The sequence below is a fragment of the Marmota monax genome, unplaced genomic scaffold (assembly GCF_021218885.2).
Source record: "Marmota monax isolate L192 unplaced genomic scaffold, Marmota_monax_Labrador192_F-V1.1 WCK01_AAM20220418_F8-fsc00007, whole genome shotgun sequence".
NCBI classification, from domain to species: Eukaryota; Metazoa; Chordata; class Mammalia; order Rodentia; family Sciuridae; genus Marmota; species Marmota monax.
The window spans coordinates 32,482,676-32,494,677 of record NW_026692781.1 but is presented as its reverse complement, the minus strand read 5'-3'; the positions used below and the strand labels follow the sequence as shown (position 1 = coordinate 32,494,677).

Genomic DNA, 12,002 nt, shown 5'->3' with positions numbered 1-12,002 from the left:
TTCACAACCCTCATGCTGAAAACTACATGTAATGTTAACAATTCCCTAGGACAGTGCAGATTTCAAACATGACTTCCTAGAGACTCCATGGGTTCAGCTGCACTTTTCAACTACATTTCCTGAGCTGGCACATTTCAGAACATAGGTTCACCATATAATGAAACCCAGTCATATTCATCCTTCATGGATTTGGACTTCTCTTTCACCTTTATTCTCACAAAAACACACCTATTATGGAGGCTTAATATTAGATTAGTCTAAACCCTATAGGCAAACTTCAGAATTCTCTACCTCTCATTCCTAGTTAGGATTTTGATAAATATGTTACAAAAGAATGATTTCAATACGTAGACCTGCACAGGAACATAACCTTTGTTCCTTAGTCAAGTTGTTCTCAAACTCTAGTCTGTTTATGTTCTGCACCTTATGATTAAACGCAGGGTTTCATGTGCACTAGGCAAACGTTCTACCCCTGAACTGCACACACCCTTAGCCCAGATTTATCATTTATTTAAGGGATTTTTCAAACTTACATTTAAAACTTCTTTTTCAAAATTAGACAATGCATTCCAGTGGTTTAAAAATGAAACAGATTCTGAACGTATCTGATGAAGAGTCTTGGTCCCTCCATCTGTTTTCCAAAGAGGACCACTATCATTAGTTTCCTGTGTATCTTTTCAGAACTTCTCTATACAAATGCAAGCAAATATAAATCTATATTACCACACTCCCTGCTTTGTACACCTTTCTGCATTTTTTTCTTTTGCTTATCTGAATAACTTGGAGATCCTTCTATTCCCACAGAAAGTAATAAATAACAGATCTTACCAATGTGACCAAATTCAAGATTTCTGACTTTGGTCTCCTTCTCATCTCTCACACTGAAGTGTGAGAATGTCCTCAATTAAAAAAAATTACATATGCAGCCACATTGAATTCCCTTATATAAATAGATGGACACTCGATTTGTTTCTAGTGTTTTCCTATTGCAAACAATGGTACAAAGAAAAACTTTAAGAATACGTTATTTGGCAGGTGAACAATCTAAGCTGTAGGATAAATTCCCAGAGCAGGGTTGTTGGTTAAATGGCATATACATTTGGAATTTTCATAGATATTGCTAAATCTTTCTTCATAGAAGTTGTTCTAGTTTGCATTTCTATCAGGAAGATAAGAAGGCAACAGAATGTGGTTTCAACTTTGCCAATTTGTAGGCTAAAAATGGCTTAACATTGTAGCTTTTCATTTAGGAAGAGACTAAGTATCTCTTCCTACCTATAAGGGCCCTTTTTTATAATTAACTCCTGTGATCTGTCTGCTGGCATTCTTTGCATATTTTTCTAGCCTTTCCTTTTCATTTCTAGGAAATCTTTATATAATCAAGAAATCAGGAACAATTAAGAAACTGGTGCCTATGGTATGGCAATTATTTTCCACTTGGTATTTATTTTTTGACTGCTTATATTTTTCTTTTGCTGAAGTGTGCTACTTTATATAGTAGAACTGATAAATCTTTTATGAAAGTTAGAATTTGAGTCATACTCAGAAATACTATTGAGGAGTTCCCCCGTGCTTTTCTTGCTTGCTTTTTGGATTTATTTCACTTTTGACCTTTTAATTTTTAATCCTTTTATCTTGTTTTATGTTGGTGTCATGGGGTAGTATGTTAAAATTAATTCTGATCATTCCTTTTTTTTCACTTTGAACCTGACCTCCAGTGAGAGCAATTCCATGGCATTTATCTGTGGACAAATTTTCAGCTTCTCTCCTTAGAAGGAGCAGAGGCTGCCATGCCTTGGCCAATGTAATGCAAATGATTCCTCTCAATGTCCCACTTCTAGGCAATGTTGCTATGTCCCTCTGCAGTGGATCTATCGCAGAATGCACAGAAGGCATCACTGTAGATTTACCTTGGAACCTGGCAAAAAGTGAAGAAAAGCCCAGGCAACAAAGGCACATTCAATGAGGACTGAGCCAGTTAATGTGGGACAGGACAAAACTTAAGGGCAGTGAAGGACCTGAGGTGTTGGAACCTGGGACAGGAGCTAAGGGAAATAAATTTCAAATTTACAAGTGTTAAAATCTACCTAAAAAGCAAAGGTTTGAACTTTATAGGACTCAAATGTCAAGTTTGGAATTGAGACTTTCCCTTTAAGGAAAACCAGAAGCATTTCAGGAGTACTTAGACACACAGGGCATGATTAGAATCTGCTGTGGGCTAGGAGGACACATTTCCAAATGGAAGTACCTGGTGGTAAGAGGAAGGAAAATTGAAAATTTCAGGACAAAATAAGTTTTCCAGTTTGTGTTATCTCCATAGCAGATGGAAAACTCAAGATTAAGGGTTTTCAGGAGTAAAACAATATCCTTTGGAACTTTCTGGAAAGACATTTCCAAACTGACCAAAGGCCAAGCAGATGCTGACATTACATGAATACTCACAATCACAGGCTTCATGTCTTGATACACAAACTTCATCATTTTTGTGGCCTGCTTGTCATGGGCATATGAATCTGCAACCAAAGCACAGACAATCTGACCCATGCAAATTACCTGCAGGAAAAAAAAAAAAAAAACAGACCAAGGAACATGCCAGGAGGGAATGAAAATGTGCACTGGAAAGGCTCTTGCCAACTGGGGTTGGAGGAAGACAGGCCTGGAATGGTGTGTGGATGACTTGCAGCATAGAGATAGGTCTGGGTTCTCACTCTGGCTCTGCCACTCAGAGCTATATGGCCCCAAACAGTTTGCTACGACCATCTAAGTTTCCATGTCTTCATCTTAAAATGGAACAGTGTCAACTTAACAGGGGTCTTAGCTGCTTTAAATCTGTTCCAAAACAAGGCTTAGTACAAATAAGAAACCTAACGTTACGAGTCGGATTGTATATGGTCATGTGTGCAAAGTCACCTGGAAAATAATCGGTTCCAAGGAAGAGCAGCTGCTGTGAGAATGCTAGGCACTGTTATGGTGCTACCTCGTCCTGGGCGTACAGTCTGTCTTCTTCACTGCCATTGTCACTGGGAACATCACTTCAAGGACACCAGGCCATGCCAGGGCCTTGGATGCATCAATGGAACTGGGGAAAAAAACAAAGCCACTTGCATGCTGCAGGATCACATGGTCCTCTTCTGTGTAAATATGCAAATCCCAAGAACCACACTGTAATTCACATGGGCCAAGAAAGTACATCACAGAAAGTGTGTTTACTTCATACTGACACTGTGGGAAGTGGGGCACATTGGTTTCACTGGGTGCAGAGGCAAAAAAATAAAAGGAGGGATCCTCAGGAGAGTATTTGGTATTCTTCCCTTCCTGGGAAGGTGTACCCTTGAGTTTCCATGACACAATGTTCAATTGGTGACACTTTTAGGAATCCATGCTCCTCTTAAAACAGTATTTTAAAGAAAAAAGGGGGAGAGAATCATCTTTTCGGGTTTTCATGAGCCAAGGAAATTGTTCTTGACACTTTTCATTCTTAGATAACAATGGCCAGCCCTACAGATACCAGCTCCCTCTCTTGACAGGAGCTTATTAATGTATTCACACAAAATCAGTTTCTTAACTTCTTTTTATTTTATCGAGGTATATCCTGAGATTTTGTGTGTGTGTGTATGTGTGTGTGTGTAAGTACATCAGCGTGCAAAGTTGAGTTGATTGCTGATGGATAACTGTGCCCTTAAGTGCTTCCTAGGCATTACTGGGTTTGCAAGTCTGCCTTGTCACTTACACAACTTTAGCATGTGGCCTGATGCAGGTCATCACTGCCAGGAAGGGTTCCTCTGCCAAGGTAGGCATGTCATCACAAAACACTGCCTTCCCTGTGACGGGGTGAATGCCAGACTAATGAATGATGGGGTGTTCGACTGGATCTTGCAAGGGCTTCTGGGGATCTATGAACTGGGTTTAAAAAAAAACAAAGCACAAAGCAGATTGGTGTTCTGAGTCAGAAGCAACCACAAAGAAATGGGTACATCTTTGTCTATTCTAAATGCCTCAAGCCCGTGTTCAGCTCTAACTGGAGTTTTCTTCAGCCTCATTGTTTATCCACATGACACTATAGAGGGTACATATGATGAGGATGAGGCAAGGTGGGGACTGGACCAGCGGGAGGTTGATTGTGAGAGAACTGGCATATGGGATATTCTACTTTTATGAGAAAAACTACATAGTTTAAACAGTTCTTAGTAAGAAACCACTTGAGCTACAATTTCCCATTGTTGGCATGTCCATTAGGGAGCCTGTGTGAGGTTCCCCTTAAGGCAGGGAGGCAGTCAGCACTGCCTCAGGTGGGAAACTGGGAGACACAGTTCTGGACCCAGAACTGCCATAAATAACTTTGGGCAGAAGTTTTTGTTTGCTTGCTTATTTATTTTCAAACTCTTCGGGCTTTCGTTTCTGAACCTCAAAAATCATGCTTTTTAGCTAAACCAACTTTTGAACTTGTAAATTTAGAGGCTTTTTTTTTTTGTACTAGATATTGAACCCAGGGGTTCTTAACCAAAGAGCCATAGCACCATCCCTTTTTAGTTTCTTTAATTTCAAGACAGGGTCTTGCTAAGTTGCTTAGGGCCTCACTAAGTTGCTGAGGCTAGCTTTGAACTTGTGATCCTCCAGCCTCAGCCTCCCAAGTCACTAGGATCACAGGCATAAGATACCATGCCTGGCAGACTTTTTTTAAAAAAAAAACTAATCTGGGTCTATGAATTTAGAGCTGGGGTGAGGATGAAGTTTACTCTCCCTTCATTGAAGGCAAATTTTATAACACAAGAGTGAAGATCTTTAAGAAGTGTCAGTTCTCGAATTCTGTAATTTCATGTAATTGAAGTTACCCAGTGGATATTCCTGTCCCTTGAAGTTGTTGCATGGTGCCCCTGGGGATTAACACCAGGATGTTTTCCAAATAACAGTTTCTTTTCTTCATTTGGTAAACCTCCTCAGACCAACAACCAACCCAAATTCAGAACATCAGTTGATGTGAGAGGGAGGGCCAGGCTCTTTATTTGGGGAAAAAATCTAGACAATTGTATTATTCAGGGTCCTCTAAAGGAACAGAAACAACAGGAAGTATAATTATAAGCAGGGGATTTATCAGGTTAGCTTATGCGACCAGAAGCTGGAATAGTCCACAATGGCCGTCTATAGGCTGGAGAACTGAAAGAACCAATAGCTGCACAGTCCAAGAGGCTAAAGCTCCAGAACAAGAGGGATTAAGGGTGCTACCCTAGTCCCACACTGAAGGCTTCTGGAGAAACCACTTTGGAAGAGTGAAGAAGTGAGAGTCCCATATCCTCAGAAGACTGCATCTGCAGTCAAGAACCTATTGGAGAAGAATGGAGCTTGCATTTGCTTCCACTTCCTTGTTCTTCCAACTTTCATCCCATCCAAGCCATTATCCTATTGCTACGCGACGAGTCCTTGCTTCCCCAAATGCTGAGGTATAACACCAGAGAAGCACGCAGAGGCAAGTTTAGAGTGGAAAGTAGAAGCTTTATTAAAGGGCAGCAGAAAAGACTTCTCCCCGGAGGAAGAAGGGGACCCAAAAGGTGGAATCCGTGGAAGGGGGAGGTCTTCCCTTTTTTATAGCTAAGGTCTTCTTTCAGCTTTCCCACACTCCTGTCCTTTGTTTTCTGTTATCTTGCAGTGATAGGAGGCAGGTGGGAAGGCCCAAAAGGTAGGTGATAGGTGGACTGAAGGAGTAATATGGGCAGAAAAGGCAGCTTTGATCAGCATTTCCCTGTTTGCTGGGAGCTGTGTCATTAACAGTTCCTTAGAATAGGTTCCAGGCCTTGGGGACATTAACATTTCAATTTCCCAAGTGTTGCTCTGGTTTCCTGGACTCCATTCTCAATAATGGCCTCTGTTTTATTTATCTTACTTGACATTAGACCCGATCTACCTAACTATACTAACTACCTATCTGTAAATCTGGCTTCACTATTGGACAGTGCTGCCCACACTTAGGGAGGGTCTCCATTTCAGTTGGCTATCCCACATGCCAATCATTCCTAGACACACTCTCATTGACACACCCATAAACTCCTTAATCTTGGGCATATCTTAATCCAATCAAGTTGAAAATTAAAATTGACCATTAGAACACTGCTCTGTCCTCTCCTGTGGCCCTCTGTGTATAATGGTGGGTTAGCCTGGGGTGACAAGGGTTGGTGTACACTGGTGGGTTAGCCTGAGGTGATGAGGGTTATGTGCAGATGACCTTAAATCCTCTTTCTAGCTATAGGGCAAGTGAAAAACACTTTCCTCATATTTCCTTCAGGTTTCAGCAGCCCTTTGGGTATAATTTTGTCCTTCAAATCTATCTTTAGTGTTCATTTTAATGAGATTTAATCATATAAAAGCAAAATAGAACTATAAATGGCTAGTGACCATCTGAAAAAAAAGAAATAATTTCACTAATAAAGTAATGTTAATCAAAATAACAAGATACAATTTTTCTCTAAATTGTGAAAGATCAGAACACATAATACCCAATGCTGGTAAGGTAAGGGTTGCTGAAATGGGAAACAATCTCTCTAGGCTTTTAAGAACCTATGATACAGAAATTCTACAAGTAGGAATCAGTCTTAAGGATATAATTGGAAATGTGTGCAGATTCATGTACTAGAATACTTGCTAAAATGTTGTTTGCTCCCTCAAATGAGGATTGGTTAAGTAAATAAGAGCCTATCCATTTGAATAAAAAACCTGTTTCAGTTAAGAATCCCCTTTTGAAAAATATTTAGTGACATGAAGAAAAGTTCATGATAGTGCTATTTTGTAAAAACAGAGGGATGTCGGATTATAGATACAATATGATACTCATTTTATTTTTATTTACTTCTTTATTACACCCTAATAACTCTTAAGATTAGAAGGAAATCTATTAAAATGATAATAGCATGTTTAAAACATTATTCAGAACTTGGAGAAAGCCAAAAGAAGATTTCATGTGCTTTTAATGTCACACTGGAACACAGTCCAGCAAACCTGTCAATGGTTACCTTGTTCTTTAGGGGATCATTTTTTTTTAGGACTTTTTGTTTAATAATGATTAGGCTGAGATTCTGTTAAGTTACATAGTAACATGTAGTTTATTTTTTTAGTAAAGTATCAAATGATTCCTTTCCTCAGAAATGACAGCCTCAAAGATTACAGCTTTATTCCCTCTAAGATATTTACCACTTCTGTTATCTATATCTGCTACGTCTTTCATTATTCTTTCAGTGACTTTATACTCAATCTCAAGTTCATTTTCATTCAGTTGAATCATTTCGCTGGTCCCCTCATTAATAAGCTAAATAGGTCTCTGACAGAGAATAAAATTATGGCATTTGCCGGTAAATGGATGGAGTTAGAGAATATCATACTAAGTGAAGTAAGCCAATCCCAAAAAACCAAAGGTGGAATGTTCTCTTATAAGTGGATGCTGATCCATAAAATGGAGTGGACATGGGAAAAATGGAGGAGCTTTGATGGTGCAAAGGGGAGAAAGGGGTGGGAAGGTGACAGGGGGGCAGGAAAGGTGGTAGAATGAGATGGACATCATTACCCTAGGTACATGTATGACTGCACATATGGTGCAATGCTAAATTGTATACAACCAGAGAAATGAAAAGTTGTGCTGCAATTGTGTACAATGAATCAAAATGCATTCTGCTGTCATGTATACCTAATTAAAATTAATTAATTAATTTAAAAATAAAAAATAAGTCTCTGACACATGTTTACTTTAGATTTGCCTGAGAATTAGGTTTTTAATATTTGTAATATACTTTAATAGTGATTGTATGTGTATGTATAAAAGGTTTCCAGTAGATTTGGGTTTTCTTTATATTTTTCTATATTTGTCAAGTGTTCATTACAGGGACTTTTACTTTTATCATAAGAAAGTGCAAGCATGCATGTATATGTATGAATTCATACATTCTATATTGATTTCTCAATCCACATTTTCTGTAATCCTGTACCTGGTGAAGGGCACACTACACCCAGGATTCCTAAAGGTGTCTTTGCAGCTGACAGGACAGATTCTGACTGTGATATGGAAAAAAGTTTTCTCATGCTTCCTGCTCATGTGTTGAAGTCTTGGTTTTCAGCCTGTAGTGCTGTTGGGAGGTGGTGGATTTTTTAGGGGGTAGAACATATTGGAAGGAAGTTAAGTCACTAGGAATGTGCCCTTTCAGTGGCTATTAGGACCTCTCTCTCTCTCTCTCTCATTCCTAGACACCATGAGGTAAGAAATTCTGTTCTACTGTATGCTCTTTGCCATGAGGTACTACTTTGCTACAGGCCCCCAAATAATGGAGCCAACAGACCATGGTCAAAACTTCTCAAACCATGAGCCAAAACAACCTTTCTTTCTTTTAAGTGGATTTCCCCAGGTGCTTTGCCACAGTGATGGAAAGCTGACTAATATACTCCCTGAAACTTAATCTGCCCTGCTGGATAAGTTCAGAGGTGTCCATCTTCACAGCCATCTGAGTTGGACATAGGGCTCTCTTCTGCAGTGGAAGACTCCAGCCTGAATAGGCAGCTCCTTCACTGATGGAAACTAGAATCTGAGTCCTATTGAAGAGAATGGAAAGCACAGGAGGGTCTGAAATTCAAGGCCCAGTGAGGGCTGGAGAAGACCAGAGGAGGAAATGAACCCACATCATGGGAAAGAACCTGAAGGCAACAGATGGCCAGAGTAGTCTGTGATGACCCAAATGCCCCCCCTCCCAGGCAGGGAAGGGAACAGGGTCAACCTACTTCCTTCCTTCGTACTCTGATTTTCTCTTTCATCTCTCTCTCAACCCCAAAGCCATGCAGCTAATATGACTATAGTCACTGGTGAAGTTTCCTTAGTCATGCAAATGAGAATAGTGACAGCGACAGTGTTTTCTTATTAGTTTCATTGTTCTCTCTTGTTTATTGATTGGAAAGGACTCTTAGTGAAATATTCAGATTTGAGTGTCAACTCTTCAAATACCAGCTTCCTCGGGAAACATAATTGTTCCACTCAGGACAAGCTAGGGACAGAGGTGCAGCAACCCACTTGCTGATGGTGGGTTTGACTAGATTCCTTGACTGGAGCACACACATCCTGGCATGGGCACATCCTGGCCTGGTGAGAAGGCCTTAAAGATAACATCGAGTCAGCTGCCACCTGATTACTCACTGTCACTAAGAACTGAAATACACCTCCCTTCTTGCTGAATTCTGCCACTTCAGAAACTGCGACAGTGAAAGTCACTGAACACAGAGACAGCAGGAGATCTCTGCTGCCCCCTGTTGCTAGGTCCTTGTAATACTGGCCATTTTAACCAATATGTTATCTAGCTTCAGTAATTTTATTATATAAGGGAATAAGATTATAGGCAAAAATCCAAATTCAATCAGTCATGGCTATTACCAACATTTTAAATTGTTGTCAGTCTTAGAGATGAAAGTTATATCTTGTTGCTTGAAATTTGTCTTTTAAAAATACCAAGTGAGGCTTTAGAAGTTTAATGGTTTTATTTTCCCTGTGATCTGCCAGTAGGAATGCTTTTCTTAGTTTTCCTTTATTCTTATTAACTTATAAAAGTTTTTGTTGCATATTTTTTTACTTATTTTTCCCTCTTCCATAGTGAAATTTGTCAGTCTTTTCCTTTATAGCTTCTGGGTTTCATGTTGTACTCAGGGAAGTCTTCCCCGAGCTGTGGACTTAAAAAAATAATAATGCATATTTTTTCCTAGAAATTTCCTGCCTTTGTTTTTAATTTTTAAAACTTCAATCAATCTGGGATTTATTTTCATTGTAAGGTGAGAAATAAGACAGTTTTATGTTTCTTTCTTTGTCTTTAAAAGGGTTTGGTAATTGCATCAATTATCTCTGTTTAAATACTCCATCTTATTAATTAAAATGCATTTTTATTTCTCATGATACACATTTTCTGATCTATTTCTGGACTCTGTGCTGTCCCATTGGTCTTTCAGTCTCTTCCTGTGACAGTATCTATAATGTTTAACATCTTGAGATGTACACTACATTTCAGAAGTGTATAGGGTTAATTTCCCTTTGTTACTACTATTATTTTTCACAATGCCTATTTTTATGTTTTCATTTTATGTCTTCCTAGCTAAGGACTGCATCTTTCCCTGTATTCATGTCTTTTAAAATTATTATTAGACTTTTACAGTTATACATAGTACTTGGGTCCATTCTAACAAATCATGTCTCATTTTAAGTTTAATACTAGTTTAAAACTTCTCTTAATGTATAAGCCCTGCACATTTCTTATTGATTTTATTCTCAGAGATGTTTCTGTTTGCTGTTGTTAAGGGGAACTGTTATCCCACTGCACTTTCTGATTATTGCTTGTATGTAACATCCGATAGCTGAGCTTACAATAGTGATTTGAAATTCAAAAGGAAAGCAAGGTTAAAGGACAGCTGTATCCTTATTTGTCAGTTCTGTTCATTCAAAAAATGTACTGACCTCAAATGACTGAGTCCCCAGAGGTATGGTTAAAGAAAGTCTTCTAGGATGCTGGTTTCTTGGAGATGTCGTGATATGCACAAGGGTCCTGAAATAAAGATGCTTTTATTATTTTAATGGAAAGTATTGATTGTGAAGATCCAGTTGACTGATATAAAAACCTTTTCTAAAAAACTGTATGTTGCTGCATGGTCTTCAGATTTTTATTTTCATCACTTTGGGGAAGTTTCTATAAATTAGAGGAGTTCTTTGGGTTTCATCCATCAAGGGACCTCAGAAACACAATTTGAAAAAGAGATCAAATAAATACGTGGTGCTTATTGAAACTTGAGAGAGGCTGGAAGCACCTGGAAAAAGCTCTCTTCCCTAGAGTGTCCTAAAGGCAAACTCATTTTTACCCTCATCTTTAGTTGCTGCAAAACATCTGAGTGGAATTAAAGAGAAAGCTGATCATGAAAGTTCTTCAGTATTCCACCATTCCTCTGTGGGGAGATGCTGGGAGGATGATTTTAGCTAGAATCAGCCTGCAAGCTTCATTCAACCCCAACATCTAGATTAAAAGGAATAAGGAAGGAGTAGGAGGAAGAGGAGGAGGAGGAGGAGAAGGAGGAGGAGGAGGAGGAGGAGGAGGAGGAGAAAAAGAAAGACAGAAAGAAAGAGAGAAATCTAACCAGTTTAGTAAGGAATACAAAGGTGTGTAATGTTTACCAGAAAATAAATTCTAAGAACACAAATGAAGGCTGCTAAAACTATTTTTCACACAGGAATATCATAACCTACACATGGGCCCCGGTACACACTTGTTTATTTAAAGCATTGTTTTAAATAATCACATACATCTTCTCTGAGATGCTATGATGCTACAGAGGGGGAACATGGGACCCCCTTTGAGAACCATGTCAATTGTCACTGTTTTAGGAGCAGCAGACTTTATTTGGTATGAGGTATAGGTTTAGAAATCACCTTCCAATAAACTGCTGACAGGACCTATTTGCACTGACTGTAGTAGGGCCCACTCCTCTATGGAAGATGCCAAAGTCCATAATGGTGATGATTATGCTATCTTTGAAAAGGACTCTCATTCCAGCATTCACAATCACAAGGGAATTTTGCTGATGTGGACCAGTCTGAAAGCTGACACAAACTCCCACTGGAAAATAATAAGAATCTTTTTTTACTCTGGAAAAATTTCAAATGTACAGACATATCAAGAGTAGCACAATAAATGCCTTTCACCTAGGTTTGCAGATTCACCAATGGCTAACATTGTACCACATATGCATGCTCTCACTGTACTGCACACACACACACACACACACACACATATGCGCACATGCACACACATGTTCCATCTAAGAGTTAATCACAGACATCATGACATGCATCCCTAAGTATTTCCATATGTAAATTCTAAGTCACCAGGGTTGTCTCCTGTATAACCATTGACCAACACCACTGTCATAATAATAAGCCTTATTAATGAGAAAAGATTCAATACTGCTATTTAACGTACAGTTCATGCTCAGATTTCCTCAAATAT

At 39.0% G+C, this 12,002-nt stretch overlaps 1 pseudogene; it reads right to left on the bottom strand.

Moving 5' to 3' along the window:
• LOC124094656 (aldehyde oxidase 3-like) overlaps nt 1-12,002 on the bottom strand; it is a 90,604-nt pseudogene that overhangs the window by 48,604 nt on the left and 29,998 nt on the right.